Source organism: Melanerpes formicivorus, unplaced genomic scaffold (assembly GCF_026170545.1).
Source record: "Melanerpes formicivorus ecotype bairdi unplaced genomic scaffold, bMelFor1.0.p_v2 SCAF_215, whole genome shotgun sequence".
Taxonomy (NCBI): domain Eukaryota; kingdom Metazoa; phylum Chordata; class Aves; order Piciformes; family Picidae; genus Melanerpes; species Melanerpes formicivorus.
In genome coordinates, this window is record NW_027142567.1 from 130,001 (window position 1) to 140,000 (window position 10,000).

A 10,000-nucleotide genomic window follows, 5' to 3' on the forward strand; every position below is an offset into this window, starting at 1 on the left:
CTCCCGCGAAGGCCGCGGACGAGGCGGCCCGGCAACCCGCTGACGCGGCTAGTTCCCTCGCGTGCGCACGCAAGCACACGCTTCCCGACTCCACGCGGCCACAGAGGCCGGCTGGGGCTCCCCCGCCCCCGAGGCCGGCCCCTGGCTGCCAGATCCCGGGCACGATTCAGGCAGCAGCAGCGGAAGCGAGCGATACCGACACGCCCGGCGGGGAGAAGGCCCTCGTCTCTCTCCCCGCCTTGCCACGGGAGCACCGGGACGTGCTAGAGGAGACAGCGACCCGCGGAAGCGGGGCGCGCCCCCGGCACGCCAGGACCTTAGAGCCGGGGCGGCTCGCTCGGCAGCGGGCGGGGGTACGGGCCACAAAGCCGCCCTTCTCAGGCTAGAGGTTTCATTTAGGGAGGAACCCTCGGGGACCCCACCCGGGCAGGTGAGGCCTCACGCGCGGCGCCGCTTTTAGCCCCTTTTAACTTTCGCGACGCCGCCGCCTCGCTCTCGGCTCGGCCAACCCCCGCCACACGCAGCTGCTCGCGGCCGGCACCCGCGGGTACCCGGAACCGAGGACGACACCGGCGCCTCACGCGTTTTAGGACACCTGAAAACTCACGGGGCCACGCAGCAGTCACAAAGCCGGTTGCGGTAGACCGGTCCCCGAACCCTGCCCCAGCGCCGGGGGGGAGGTGGAAAGGGGAGGATGCGGCAAGGCACGCGCCGGGCCGCTAACGCCACGGCTCCCCCCCGCTCGAGCCGCTCGGGGCTGGGGGAACGAGGACGACACCTCACACGCGACGGGAAGCGAAGTGGAAAGGAAGACCGCCCTTGCCCTGCCGGCCGGGGGCCCTTTCCGACGCGACCCGAAAGGCCTCATCGATCAACAAGGACAGAAGGAAAGGAAGCCAGCGGAGGCCCCACGGCCTCGCTCTTCTGGGACAGACACAGCCACGCGCACCCGCCACCGCCCTCGGGAGCAGCCAGCAGGCACGGGGCTCGGCGTGCGGGCAACACGCCGGAGGAGCAAACGGGGCGCCCTCCAGAGATGGGGGGGGGGGGGGGCAAGCTGCACCGGGCCGCACCGGCTCACAGGGCACCTCTGCCTCCCCGAAATGTGGGCTTGCATTTTCCCTCAAGCTGCACCGAGTTACATCTCCATCACGGGGCGCCCCTCTGGAGCCAGGAGGAAGCCGTGCTGGGGCACCGGCTTGCCCTCCTCCCCCCATGCCGGGCTCCATAGCATACGAGTGGCCAGTCACCGCCGCTGGCTTTTCCCTTAGATGCCGTGCCCCCGCGGGCTGCGGCTTTGGCCATGGGGGGGAACCCCCGTGAAGAGGGTCCAGTGCTGGGAACTCTCTCTGCCCCTTACCGGGCTCTCTCTCGCCGTGCCTGGACGGGCTTGCTTTCCATTCTTGGTGGGACCGACGCCGGCACCACGTCTCCCCGGCTTTCTCTGCCCCCGTGCCCCACCGGGCAAACTTCGCTTCGGGGGTTCCACACTTCGGCAGTGGCCGGCGCCAGCCACTCGTCAACTTTTTTTCTTTTCCCCGCTTTCGTTGCCGAGCCCGGGCTGGGCTCCGGCTCACGGACGAGCGAAACCCATCCAACACCGCTGAGGGTGCGCCAGCGGCCGCTCCAAACCGCCGCGCCTTTGTTCGGCCCCGCGGGTCCCCTCTCTGACCCGGGCGAAAGCCACCGAGAAGCCAGACGGACCCCTGCCCAGCCGCCTGGCGGGTGGCTTGGAGCAGCCGCTCGGCAGCGCTGCCCTGGGAGTGCTCGGCGTCGCTTGTTCCCTCATATACGGAACTGGAGGGCCGTCAGCTCCGCGAGCGCACAACCAGCCGACCTCCGCCCAGCGGCAGGTCGCAGAAATCACGCCGGCTTGTACGATGACGTAGGCGGAGGCAGAGCGCAACAGCGACCCCTTGGCGACAAGCGCGATCTCCGCGGAGAGCACGTCTACTCGCCGAGGGAGAGCACGTCTACTCGCCGAGGGAGAGCACGTCTACTCGCCGAGGGAGAGCACGTCTACTCGCCCAGGGAGAGCACGTCTACTCGCCCAGGGAGAGCACGTCTACTCGCCCAGGGAGAGCACGTCTACTCGCCCAGAGAGAGCACGTCTACTCGCCCAGGGAGAGCACGTCTACTCGCCCAGGGAGAGCACGTCTACTCGCCCAGGGAGAGCACGTCTACTCGCCCAGGGAGAGCACGTCTACTCGCCCAGGGAGAGCACGTCTACTCGCCCAGGGAGAGCACGTCTACTCGCCCAGGGAGAGCACGTCTACTCGCCGAGGGAGAGCACGTCTACTCGCCCAGGGAGAGCACGTCTACTCGCCCAGGGAGAGCACGTCTACTCGCCCAGGGAGAGCACGTCTACTCGCCGAGGGAGAGCACGTCTACCCGCCGAGGGAGAGCACGTCTACTCGCCGAGGGAGAGCACGTCTACTCGCCGAGGGAGAGCACGTCTACCTCCCGCCTGAGGGAGAGCACGGGGGGGGGGGACAAAGACAGGCGGCAGCAGCTTCGGTGAACGTCACCCGGGAGGCGACCGGGGCTGTCCCGGGGCAGTCCCGGGAAGCCGGCGTCCGACACAGGGAACCGTCAGCTGCCGGACCGGGGCGAATCCCCGCGGCCACGGCAGGGGTGGGGGCTCGAAGACAGCCGGCAGCCGCTTCGGTGAACGTCACCCGGGAGGAGACTGGGGCCCTCCCGGGACCGTCCCGGGAAGACGACGTTCGGCACGAGATCCCGGCCGCGGCCGGACCGGCTCGAAGCCTCGCGGTCCCGGCAGCAGCCGGAGCCGCTCGCCGCCTCGGGCTCCCGGCCCCCTACAGATCCGGCGACTCGTTCGCGGGCGGCGGGGGGAGGCAGTGGAGGGGGTGCGGGGAGAAGCGGCAGCGGAGGCGGAGGGGGGGGGGCTCGAAGACAGCCGGCAGCCGCTTCGGTGAACGTCACCCAGGAGGCGATCGGGGCCGTCCCGGGGCCGTCCCGGGATGCCGGCTTCCGGCACGGGGTCCCGGCCGCGGCCGGACCGGCTCGTATCCCCGCGGCTCCGGCAGGGGGGGGGGGGGCTCGAAGACAGCCGGCAGTCGCCTCGGTGAACGTCACCCGGCCGGCGACCGCGGCCGTTCCGGGGCCGTCCCGGGAAGCCTGCGACAGGCACGGGGTCCCAGCCGCGGCCGGACCGACTCGAATCCCCGCGGTCCCGGCAGCAGCCGGAGCCGCTCGCCGTTCGGGCTCCCGGCACCCTACAGATCCGGCGACTCGTTCGCGGGCGGCGGGGGGAGGCAGTGGAGGGGGTGCGGGCAGAAGCGGCCGCGGAGGCGGAGGGGGGGGGGGGGCTCGAAGACAGCCGTCAGCCGCTTCGGTGAACGTCACCCGGGAGGCGACCGGGACCGGCCCGGGAAGCCATCGTCCGGCCCCGGATCCCGGCCGCGGCCGGACCGGCTCGAAGCCCCGCGGCCCCGGCACGGGGGAGGCCCAAAGACTGGCGGCAGCCGCTTCGCTGAACGTCACCCGGCCGGCGACCGGGGCCGTCCCGGGGCCGTCCCGGGATGCCGGCTTCCGGCACGGGGTCCCGGCCGCGGCCGGAGCGGCTCGAATCCCCGCGGTCCCGGCAGCAGCCGGAGCCGCTCGCCGTTCGGGCTCCCGGCACCCTACGGATCCGGCGACTCGTTCGCCGGCGGCGGGGGGAGGCAGTGGAGGGGGTGCGGGCAGAAGCGGCAGCGGAGGCGGAGGGGGGGGGGGCTCGAAGACAGCCGGCAGCCGCTTCGGTGAACGTCACCCGGCCGGCGACCGGGGCCGTCCCGGGGCCGTCCGGGGATGCCGGCTTCCGGCACGGGGTCCCGGCCGCGGCCGGAGCGGCTCGAATCCCCGCGGTCCCGGCAGCAGCCGGAGCCGCTCGCCGTTCGGGCTCCCGGCACCCTACAGATCCGGCGACTCGTTCGCCGGCGGCGGGGGGAGGCAGTGGAGGGGGTGCGGGGAGAAGCGGCCGCGGAGGCGGAGGGGGGGGGGGGGGCTCGAAGACAGCCGGCAGCCGCTTCGGTGAACGTCACCCGGGAGGCGACCGGGACCGGCCCGGGAAGCCATCGTCCGGCCCCGGATCCCGGCCGCGGCCGGACCGGCTCGAAGCCCCGCGGCCCCGGCACGGGGGAGGCCCAAAGACTGGCGGCAGCCGCTTCGCTGAACGTCACCCGGCCGGCGACCGGGGCCGTCCCGGGGCCGTCCCGGGATGCCGGCTTCCGGCACGGGGTCCCGGCCGCGGCCGGAGCGGCTCGAATCCCCGCGGTCCCGGCAGCAGCCGGAGCCGCTCGCCGTTCGGGCTCCCGGCACCCTACGGATCCGGCGACTCGTTCGCCGGCGGCGGGGGGAGGCAGTGGAGGCGGTGCGGGGAGAAGCGGCAGCGGAGGCGGAGGGGGGGCGGGGGGGACGATAGTGGCGGGGGGCGGGGGGTGCTCGAAGGCAGCCGGCAGCCCGGTTCGGTGAACATTCGCCGGGGCGGGGGGGCGACCTGTCCGTGCCCGGGGCAGCCCCGGGAAGCCGGCAGCCAGCACGGGGTCCCGGCAGCACCTGTTCCCTGCCCTGGGACTTGCCGTGCCCGGCGGCCGGTTGCCGGGTGGGGGGAGCGATGAGAGGCAGGGCGCAGCGGCCGGGGCAGCGCCGGGCCGCAGCGGGGGGCTGGGCGGGTGGGGTAGGCGTCGAGCGGCAAGCCCTCGGCTGCAGCGAATGTTCGGCGGTGCGGGGCGGGGGGGGGACGGGACGACACGTTGGGGGCGCCGAGTCCGAGCCACCCCCGGCCCCAGGGGCGGCCGGAGGGGGAGGCCGGTGCCTGGCCCTGGGAGCTGCTGGGCGCCGGATGGCCGAGGGTGCGTCAGAAGCCGCCCGAGCGGTCGAGCAGGTCCTCCAGAAAGGCCTAGGGTGGCTTCGAGGGCCCCGGGAGCAGTCGAGGGAGGCCTCCAGGCAGGTCTGGAGTGGATGGGAGGCCTTCCAAAGCAGACAAGGGAGGCTGCCAGCGGGGCCTAGGCTGGCACTGCAGCCTGTAAATGGTTGGGGGGGGGGCCTCTGGTGCGGCCTGGAGTCTCTGGGTGGCGTCCAGAGAGGTGCAAAAGATCCTCTGGTGCGGCCTGTGGTGGCGGAGAAGCCTGCAGAGCGTGCGGGGGAGGCTTCTGGTGCGGCCTGGGGTGGGTCGGAAGCCTGCAGAGCGTGCGGGAGAGGCTTCTGGTGCGGCCTGGGGTGGCTGAGAAGCCTGCAGAGCGTGCGGGAGAGGCTTCTGGTGCGGCCTGGGGTGGCTGAGAAGCCTGCAGAGCGTGCGGGAGAGGCTTCTGCTGCGGCCTGGGGTGGCTGAGAAGCCTGCAGAGCGTGCGGGGGAGGCTTCTGTTGGGGCCTGGGGTGGGTCAGAAGCCTACAGAGCATGCGGGGGAGGCTTCTGGTGCGGCCTGGGGTGGGTCGGAAGCCTGCAGAGCGTGCGGGAGAGGCTTCTGTTGGGGCCTGGGGTGGCTGAGAAGCCTGCAGAGCGTGCGGGGGAGGCTTCTGCTGCGGCCTGGGGTGGCTGAGAAGCCTGCAGAGCGTGCGGGGGAGGCTTCTGCTGCGGCCTGGGGTGGCTGAGAAGCCTGCAGAGCGTGCGGGGGAGGCTTCTGGTGCGGCCTGGGGTGGCTGAGAAGCCTGCAGAGCGTGCGGGGGAGGCTTCTGGTGCGGCCTGGGGTGGGACGGAAGCCTGCAGAGCGTGCGGGGGAGGCTTCTGGTGCGGCCTGGGGTGGGTCGGAAGCCTGCAGAGCGTGCGGGAGAGGCTTCTGCTGCGGCCTGGGGTGGGTCGGAAGCCTGCAGAGCGTGCGGGAGAGGCTTCTGTTGGGGCCTGGGGTGGCTGAGAAGCCTGCAGAGCGTGCGGGAGAGGCTTCTGCTGCGGCCTGGGGTGGCTGAGAAGCCTGCAGGGCGTGCGGGAGAGGCTTCTGCTGCGGCCTGGGGTGGGTGGGAAGCCTGCAGAGCGTGCGGGGGAGGCTTCTGGTGCGGCCTGGGGTGGCTGAGAAGCCTGCAGAGCGTGCGGGGGAGGCTTCTGGTGCGGCCTGGGGTGGCTGAGAAGCCTGAAGAGCGTGCGGGAGAGGCTTCTGTTGGGGCCTGGGGTGGGTCAGAAGCCTACAGAGCGTGCGGGGGAGGCTTCTGGTGCGGCCTGGGGTGGGTCGGAAGCCTGCAGAGCGTGCGGGAGAGGCTTCTGCTGCGGCCTGGGGTGGCTGAGAAGCCTGCAGAGCGTGCGGGAGAGGCTTCTGTTGGGGCCTGGGGTGGGTCGGAAGCCTGCAGAGCGTGCGGGAGAGGCTTCTGGTGCGGCCTGGGGTGGGACGGAAGCCTGCAGAGCGTGCGGGAGAGGCTTCTGTTGGGGCCTGGGGTGGCTGAGAAGCCTGCAGAGCGTGCGGGAGAGGCTTCTGCTGCGGCCTGGGGTGGCTGAGAAGCCTGCAGAGCGTGCGGGGGAGGCTTCTGTTGGGGCCTGGGGTGGCTGAGAAGCCTGCAGAGCGTGCGGGAGAGGCTTCTGGTGCGGCCTGGGGTGGGACGGAAGCCTGCAGAGCGTGCGGGAGAGGCTTCTGCTGCGGCCTGGGGTGGGTCGGAAGCCTGCAGAGCGTGCGGGAGAGGCTTCTGTTGGGGCCTGGGGTGGGTCGGAAGCCTGCAGAGCGTGCGGGAGAGGCTTCTGCTGCGGCCTGGGGTGGCTGAGAAGCCTGCAGAGCGTGCGGGGGAGGCTTCTGCTGCGGCCTGGGGTGGCTGAGAAGCCTGCAGAGCGTGCGGGAGAGGCTTCTGCTGCGGCCTGGGGTGGCTGAGAAGCCTGCAGAGCGTGCGGGAGAGGCTTCTGCTGCGGCCTGGGGTGGCTGAGAAGCCTGCAGGGCGTGCGGGAGAGGCTTCTGCTGCGGCCTGGGGTGGCTGAGAAGCCTGCAGAGCGTGCGGGGGAGGCTTCTGGTGCGGCCTGGGGTGGCTGAGAAGCCTGCAGAGCGTGCGGGGGAGGCTTCTGGTGCGGCCTGGGGTGGCTGAGAAGCCTGAAGAGCGTGCGGGAGAGGCTTCTGGTGCGGCCTGGGGTGGCTGAGAAGCCTGCAGAGCGTGCGGGGGAGGCTTCTGTTGGGGCCTGGGGTGGGTCAGAAGCCTACAGAGCGTGCGGGGGAGGCTTCTGGTGCGGCCTGGGGTGGGTCGGAAGCCTGCAGAGCGTGCGGGAGAGGCTTCTGCTGCGGCCTGGGGTGGCTGAGAAGCCTGCAGAGCGTGCGGGAGAGGCTTCTGTTGGGGCCTGGGGTGGGTCGGAAGCCTGCAGAGCGTGCGGGAGAGGCTTCTGCTGCGGCCTGGGGTGGGTCGGAAGCCTGCAGAGCGTGCGGGAGAGGCTTCTGTTGGGGCCTGGGGTGGCTGAGAAGCCTGCAGAGCGTGCGGGGGAGGCTTCTGTTGGGGCCTGGGGTGGCTGAGAAGCCTGCAGAGCGTGCGGGGGAGGCTTCTGGTGCGGCCTGGGGTGGCTGAGAAGCCTGCAGAGCGTGCGGGGGAGGCTTCTGGTGCGGCCTGGGGTGGCTGAGAAGCCTGCAGAGCGTGCGGGGGAGGCTTCTGGTGCGGCCTGGGGTGGGACGGAAGCCTGCAGAGCGTGCGGGAGAGGCTTCTGCTGCGGCCTGGGGTGGGTCGGAAGCCTGCAGAGCGTGCGGGGGAGGCTTCTGTTGGGGCCTGGGGTGGCTGAGAAGCCTGCAGAGCGTGCGGGGGAGGCTTCTGTTGGGGCCTGGGGTGGCTGAGAAGCCTGCAGAGCGTGCGGGGGAGGCTTCTGCTGCGGCCTGGGGTGGCTGAGAAGCCTGCAGAGCGTGCGGGGGAGGCTTCTGGTGCGGCCTGGGGTGGCTGAGAAGCCTGCAGAGCGTGCGGGGGAGGCTTCTGGTGCGGCCTGGGGTGGGACGGAAGCCTGCAGAGCGTGCGGGAGAGGCTTCTGCTGCGGCCTGGGGTGGGTCGGAAGCCTGCAGAGCGTGCGGGAGAGGCTTCTGTTGGGGCCTGGGGTGGCTGAGAAGCCTGCAGAGCGTGCGGGAGAGGCTTCTGCTGCGGCCTGGGGTGGCTGAGAAGCCTGCAGAGCGTGCGGGGGAGGCTTCTGCTGCGGCCTGGGGTGGCTGAGAAGCCTGCAGAGCGTGCGGGAGAGGCTTCTGCTGCGGCCTGGGGTGGCTGAGAAGCCTGCAGAGCGTGCGGGAGAGGCTTCTGCTGCGGCCTGGGGTGGCTGAGAAGCCTGCAGGGCGTGCGGGAGAGGCTTCTGCTGCGGCCTGGGGTGGGTCGGAAGCCTGCAGAGCGTGCGGGAGAGGCTTCTGGTGCGGCCTGGGGTGGCTGAGAAGCCTGCAGAGCGTGCGGGGGAGGCTTCTGCTGCGGCCTGGGGTGGCTGAGAAGCCTGCAGAGCGTGCGGGAGAGGCTTCTGCTGCGGCCTGGGGTGGCTGAGAAGCCTGCAGAGCGTGCGGGAGAGGCTTCTGCTGCGGCCTGGGGTGGGTCGGAAGCCTGCAGAGCGTGCGGGAGAGGCTTCTGCTGCGGCCTGGGGTGGGTCGGAAGCCTGCAGAGCTTGCGGGGGAGGCTTCTGGTGCGGCCTGGGGTGGGTCGGAAGCCTGCAGAGCATGCGGGGGAGGCTTCTGCTGCGGCCTGGGGTCTCTGGGTGGCCTCTAGAGAGGTGCAAAAGACCCTCTGGGTTGGGCTGGGGTGGCTCTTGGACCCCTGCCACACAGTGGAGAGAGGCCTCCGGCCCGCCACCTGTGTCCCTGTGTGCCTGAGTGCCTGTGTCCCTGTGTCCCTGTGTCCCTGAGTGCCTGAGTGCCTGTGTCCCTGTGTCCCTGTGTCCCTGTGTCCCTGAGTGCCTGAGTGCCTGTGTCCCTGTGTCCCTGTGTCCCTGAGTGCCTGAGTGCCTGAGTGCCTGTGTCCCTGTGTCCTTGTGTCCCTGTGTCCCTGTGTCCCTGTGTGCCCGAGTGCCTGTGTCCCTGTGTCCCTGTCTGTGTACCTGTGTGCGAGAGTGTCCGGCACGCCACCCAGCGGCGGCGGGCAAGCAGGTAGGCGGGTGGGCGGGCCGGCGAGGGCCAGTGTGAGTTTGGGGGGTGGGAGGGGAGGCGGCAGCTGGAAGCGTCAGAGGAGGGGGCGTGGCTCCGGCTGGCCCCGGGAGCAGGTTCCCGGGACCGGGACCGGCTGGACCCGGCGGGTGGTTGATCCCGGGGCGGGGGGCAGAGGCGGCGGGAAGCGGCAGCTGCGTGTGCGGCGGGGGGGTGGAGGGCGAACCGCGGCGGGAAGCGGATGCTTCAGAGCAGGTTACGGGGGCGGGGACGGACGACACCACCTGTCCCCGCCCCGGGACGGGCTGGACCCGGCGCCCTGGACCCGGCGCCGTGTACCCGCCGCCGCCCCCCGCCGCCGCCCCCCTCCGCCACCCCGGGACCCCGACGTTTTTTGGCGCCCGCGCCTTTTTTTGCTCCCCGCCTGCCCGCGCTGCCCCGGGCCCTCCCCCGGGGCGGGGCGGGAGGGAGGGACGGACGGACGGGTAGCCGGGGATCTCCGAGCGCGCGCGCCACCAGACCGAGGCGGGTCCCGGCGGCGGCGGCGGCGGCGGCGGCAGCAAGCGACGGCGGGGGGGGCAGGCTAGGGAGAGAGGGGGAGCGGCATGCGGTAGGGCTGGGGGGTTTGTTTCGGGGGGGAGGGGTGGGGGGGGGGTGGCAGCGGTCAGCGAGAGCGGGGAGAGGGGGAGCGGCATGCGGTAGGGCTGGGGTGTTTTTGGGGTGGGGGCGTTGGGGGGATTAGCGGGCGGGCGGGCAGCCGAGCCAAGCGGCAAGCCGGGGGGGCGGGCGAGGGCGGCTTTAGGGCCGGAGGAGCGGAGCGCAACCTCCCCCGTGCAGGCTCCAGCGTGGAGAGCAGCAAGTTTTTGGGGACGGGGGACGACGGACGGGAGGGGCAGCGGCGAGAGGCTAGCTGCGGCAAGGGGCACCGGCACGGCCGCCCTAACAGCGCCGCCTCGGTCGCAGGGGTTAGAGAGCAGCCGGGCAGCCCGGGAGGGAAGCGGCAG